We start from the raw sequence: 6,092 nt of genomic DNA on the forward strand, positions 1-6,092 counted from the left end.
TTGTGGCAGTTCTTTTCGTAGTGGCTAGAAACTGGAAGATGAATGGATGCCCATCAATTGGAGAATGGTTGGGTAAATTATGGTATATGAATGTTATGGAACATTATTGCTCTGTAAGAAATGACCAGCAGGAGGAATACAGAGAGGCTTGGAGAGACTTACATGAACTGATGCTGAGTGAAATGAACAGAACCAGAAGATCGCTGTACACTTCAATGTTGTATGACGATGTATTCTGATGGAAGTGGATATCTTCAACATAAAGAAGAGCCAACTCACTTCCAGTTGATCAATGATGGACAGAAACAACTACACCCAGAGAAGGAACACTGGGAAGTGAAAAAAATTGTTAGTACTACTGTCTACCTACCCAGGTTACTTATATGTTCGGAATCTAATACTTAATGTGCAACAAGAAAATTGGATTTACACACATATATTGTATCTAGGTTATACTGTAACACATGTAAAATGTATGGGATTGCCTGTCATCTAGGGGAGGGAGTAGAGGGAGGGAGGGGAAAATTTGGAAAAATGAATACAAGGGATAATGTTATAAAAAATTACTCATGCATATATACTGTCAAAAAATTTTATAATTATAAAATTAAAAATAATAATAAAAAAAGAAAGACATCACTTTGAAAGATTGAGAAACTCTTAATAATGCAATGACCAATCATGATTCATGGGTTCAATGAGGAAGCATGTTACCCCATCTCCTGACAGAGAGGCGAAAAAACTCAATGTGCAAGATGATACATGAGTATACATATATATGCATATATATGTATGTATATAAAATATACATGGGTATTAAAAAAAGAAGCCCAAAACACTAATACTTTTGGAACCCCCTATGTATACCGGATATAGCCAAGCCTGACTATAAATATTTCTCACAATTTTTTTTTCTTTCTCAATTTTGGGAGGAGAGGGAGAGAAATTGAATGCTTGTTAGTGTAAAATAAAATTAAATTTCAAAAAGCAGTGGGGAATGGTATCGAGAGTTTCCGAGATGAAGAAAAAAGGAGAAGAGGGAGTTAACAATGAATGGCCTTAATTTTGTCAGTAAAATAAAAGAGTGAGGAAAGGGGAGATGGGGGAAGCTTGAGGATGGAAGAAAACATCAGGACTATTTTTAAGGCACCGAGCATCACATTAGAAATAGATATGCACGTTGGAAGTGAGGAGAAGGGGTGAGGTGGTCCAGAAATTGGAAGAGACGAATGGAAATGATGGCATCGAAAGAGCCCCTGAGATTTGCCAGAGCCCCGTAAAAATAACGCTCGGTAACATCTCCCCCCTCCCCACAGATGGAATTGTTGTTACTTTCTGCATCCATGTAGAAAGCACCATTCTTCGGGTGATCTGTTTTTGAGGCACTGACTTTAGCAGCTTTCATAAATCATGAGGGTTTATGAGCTAATGGAGGAAGAACAGCTCAATGGGATCTAAGGTAAAGGCAAGGTAAACGTGCATATTTAAGCACATGTTTCTGTTGGCTTAAGCCTGTCCATCACTTAAGGGGGAAGGACCATATCCCCACTGCTCTTTCAGAAATAAGTGAGGCAAAAAAACTACAGGGTATTGTGAATAGTGAGGCATTAGCCATAATGTACTGTAAACAAACAATAAACATAACTCAACATTAGTGGCTTTTGCACTAATCTCAACTGAGTGGAAATCAATGTTAGGGAAAATAATTTGTGATATCTTCCCCATTGTACTCAGTAGGGAAATCTTAACACCACCATGATTCTGCTGCTGCAGAGAGCAGCAGGCCCAGCCTCTAGGCCAGAGGCAATCTCATTCTTCTCTTACTGACTAGTGGAGAAGATGTGGGCAAAGAACTTCTCCTTCTCTGGGCCTCAGTTTGCTAACCTGTGAAATGAGGAGATCAGACCAGATGGCCTCTAAGGTGGCATCCAACTCTAATATTCTGTATTTTCAAGAAATGCTGCATAGTTTATACTGTAATAGAGTGACATATTTAGTGTTCGCAAGAACCTAATCAAATCTTACCTTTATTTCAATGGAAGGAGGTAGACTTGGAGTTTCTGTTAGAGAATCTGGCTCTGAGTTTTAATTCTGACATTTGCTAGCTGTGTGATTTTGGACAATTCATTTAGCCTCTCCAGGCCTTAGTTTCTGCATCTGTAAAATAAGAGATTTAGCTTAGATGCCTTCTGAGGTCCCTTCTAGCTTTGTAGCTAAAATCTTTAACAAGTACTTGGGAGAAAAAAACAACAACAACAACCCCTTTCTGGGCCTCAGTTTCCTTATCTATAAAATGATAATTGAACTTGATGAGCCCTAAAGTCTCTTCCAAATCTAAATCTTATAATCCTAATTCCCATCTCCCCCACAAACCCTTCCCAGACTATCCCTATTGCATTTAGAGTTTTGCTCATACTACTTAGTGCATAGCCATCCATTGTCATTTACTGCTTCCTAATAATTATATATATATATATATGTATATATATATATTCATATATATATATATATACATATATATATATATATATAGTTTGTCACCCAAATTAGGTTGATTAAAGTGAGAGGCAGTATGGTGAAGAATATAGAAATCTGGATCTGAAGCCATAAGACTTATGTTCAAATCCTGGATCTATCATTTGACTACCTGCTTAACTTCTGGCAAGTCATTTAACTTTGGTGGGCCTCGGTTCCCCCTTGTATTAATGAGGTGGTTGGACTGGATGATACCTATATAATTTTATGAAATAAACTCCTTGAGGGCAAGATCCATGTCTCATCCTTCAAATTAGTTAGCATTTTGTAAATGCTAGGGCAGATAAAGGGCAGAGATGTGATGCTTTGAAAAGGTTACCTGACCTGGAGTCAGGAAAACCTGAGTTTAAATCTGGCTTCAGATACTTACTAGCTATGTGACCCTGGCAAAGTCACTTCACCCTGTTTGTTTCACATTTCCTCATCTATAAATTGCCCTGGAGGGGAAAATGGCAAACCACTTCAATATCTTTCCCCAGAAAATCCCAAATAGGGTCACAAAGAGGCAGATGCTTCTGAAAAATGACCAAACCACACAATAATGAAAATAGAGGATAAAAAGCTGGTCTCATAGTCAAGACCTGGATTTTAATCCTGCCCTAGATACACTCAAGTATGACCTGGGCAAGTCACTTAATTTCTCAGCACCATTTTCTAAGACTATAGATTGTTGAGCAGTTCCTAATCTGGTTTGCTAGATGCTCTTATTAGTAGTTCCCTATATCAATGAAATCAAAAGTTTGTTCTAAAAGAAAAAAAAATCAGAAACATTATAATAATGATCAAAATTAGGGTGCATGTAGTACTTTATGTTTTGCAAAGTAATTTGCAAATAGGCTCTAATTTACAAACCTATTACAAATTTATAAACCTTCCCCAAACCCTGAGAGTCAGGTGTAATTATCATCCCCATTTTACAGATGAAGAAACTGATATGGCCAGAGCTTCAGTGACTTGCCTAAAGTCCCAGCTAGTAAATTTCTGAAGCTGGATTTGAATTCAAGCTTGCTCTTGGGTCTCTATTTAAAGACAGAGCCCAAACAAAAGAAATTCGCTTCTGCACACATATATTGTATCTAGGATATACTATAACATATTTAACATGTATGGGATTGCTTGCCATCTAGGGGAGGGAGTGGAGAGAAGGAGGGGAAAATTTGGAACAGAAGGGAGTGCAAGGGATAATGTTGTAAAAAATTACCCATGTATATGTACCGTCAAAAATATTATAATTATAAAATTAATAAAATAAATAAAATAAAAATAAAGACAGAGCCCAGCAGGGTTTTTCTTTTCATTTCCCACTAGTTACATGGCTTTTGGACTTCTATGGAATTCTCCATCATGTCCCCACATTATGAATCTTTCCCATCTGGGTTTTCGGCTCTTTTTGATCCCCCATTAGATTGTAACTTCCTTACTGGTGGGAACTGTCTGTTTTTATTTGTATTCTCAGCACTTAGCGTACATTCAGCAGGTACTTATCAACTATTTACTGTGACTGGTTCCCGACTCCAGATCCAGTGCTCTATCTACTAGGCCATCCTATTCCAACAGATATAAGTATTCAAAACCCAGATCCTCCGACCTGAAGGCCATTGCTGGTTCATTAAACCACAGTGACTACCTTGTCCAATTCATAGTGGCCATCCCATTTTCCCTTGAACACTTCCAAAGACAGGGAACTTATTATATAGAATGAGAGCTACTACTGTACTACTTCTTTAGCAGTAACTCAGGCTTAGAAAAATGCTTAATTCTAAGAAGAGAGTTCAAACCCAGGTTGACCTGAAATCCATTGCTTGTCCCACTAAAACACAGCGTGTTACTTGATCAGCTCAGTCAAGCAATGAGAGAAGAATTTCCTCACTGCTGAAAATTATAGCTCTATAATCTGTTACCCCATGAATCATTATCACTTGATGACTGTGAAATGACTTTGACATTTTGGGGGAAAGAAAAACTGAGAAGACGCTTCTCTGTATCTCTTCCTAATGATGGATACTATTGATTATTAGGCTACTCAACTCATCTGCAGAACCATTTACTTTGATGAGACATTATAATATAGTGGATAGAACCACTGGACTAGGAATCAGAAAGATAAGGAATCAAATTCCACCCCTCCCAGACACTTACTGGCTATGTTATCTCAGTCAAGCAACTTGATCTCTATGCCTTAGTTTTGTCATCTGTAAAATGGGAGGATTGGAAAAGATGGCATCTAATGCCTCATTGAGTCCCAGCCTTCTATGCCTCCCATTGAGCAGACAGATCTACGGACAAAAGGCAGCTACCCTTATCCGTTTTGGCTTCCATTTGATGGGCCCATGATATCTCTCAAGCCCGGGGTCTGCCTTTGCAATGTGCCTGCCCCAAATGTTAATGATTATGAGTTTCATATGGTGGGGGCTGCCACAGGAGGGCTAGCGGGAACTCTTTTGAAGTATGATGATGGCCCATTGTAATAGTCTCTACTGCTTTTAAGACTTAGAACGCATTCGTTCCCAGGATGGGATGAGTTACATAAATGCTAATGTCAACACCAGCCATCATTTAGAAGAGATATGGAAGAGCATTTTCTGTTTTTTTTTTAAATGTCAAAACCATTTCTCATCCATCAGGTAATAATTTTTCAATTTTCTTTTCACAAATACTGTACTGTAAGAGTGCTATTGAAGTCATAATTGATTTTGCGGCTATGAAGCCATGGGAAGCCGAAGAAGCCTCATTCGGAGGCATAATAGAACTTGAAAATATGAATAAGACACCACTTCCCCAAGAACCACAAAATCAATAGCCGTCTGGGGAGACTGGAGCATCCCGAGCCACACCGGGCATTTGATGCGTAACCTTGATCCCTGGCTACTCACCTGTGATGCTAGTTTGCTGTGAGTGACCATAAAGGGGTCGATCCAAAATGGGTTGCCTAGGAAAAAGAGATTCTTTCAATTAAATGGCAGAGGTAATCATGTGGCAGAACCTCAGAGTACCTAGAAAAGAGAATCACAGAATAAGTGAATATGCCTGCTATGTCTGAACAAGAAGAGTTCTTTGAACTAGCTCATCTCATCTCTCACCTGCATTTGATACAGAAAGAAACTGAGGCCCATAGAGAAGAAAGGTCTTGACTAAGGTAACCTAGCCTCTAAGTGATCCTGAGCTGAAACTTGAATTCAAGTCTTTTGATTGTCTCTGGTCTTCTTTCTGCTACACCAGCAGAGAAATCACAGTCAGAAAGCTTCCAGATTTGTTTCCAGCTCCCTCAGATTCTGAGTTTTGACAGAGACTTTAATATTTGGAGAAAGCAAAACTGTCTGTTGTCAAGAAAAGAAGGAAGAAAAGGTTTAGGAATAAAAATTGCTTTACCGGTTGCATTTTGATGCCCTGTAGCGAGTGAGAAATGAGAATTGGGTTCCTTTATTTCAGATGATCTGCCATTGGCTGGAACCAGAGGAAGGATCTTTGGATGTTCTAAGAGGGCATTATATATCTGGACTCAACACATCCTGAGGGTGGGAGGGGCAAAGTCTCAGAACAATCTCCATAGCAAAAAG

The 6,092-nt window shown here is 38.7% G+C and overlaps 1 long non-coding RNA gene across 1 annotated transcript in view; it reads right to left on the minus strand.

The window, feature by feature from the left end:
• The window catches only part of LOC141548833 (uncharacterized), an 83,895-nt gene extending 78,072 nt beyond the window's left edge, over positions 1-5,823 (minus strand). Inside the window, exons 1-2 of the long non-coding RNA XR_012484095.1 lie at positions 5,409-5,823; positions 2,026-2,157 (exon numbers count right to left, since the gene is read on the minus strand). This is a non-coding gene — a long non-coding RNA (uncharacterized LOC141548833). The remainder of the gene's footprint in view (positions 1-2,025; positions 2,158-5,408) is intronic.
• Between the last annotated feature and the right edge of the window lie 269 nt (positions 5,824-6,092).

The sequence above is a fragment of the Sminthopsis crassicaudata genome, chromosome X (genome assembly GCF_048593235.1).
Source record: "Sminthopsis crassicaudata isolate SCR6 chromosome X, ASM4859323v1, whole genome shotgun sequence".
In the NCBI taxonomy this organism is placed as follows: domain Eukaryota; kingdom Metazoa; phylum Chordata; class Mammalia; order Dasyuromorphia; family Dasyuridae; genus Sminthopsis; species Sminthopsis crassicaudata.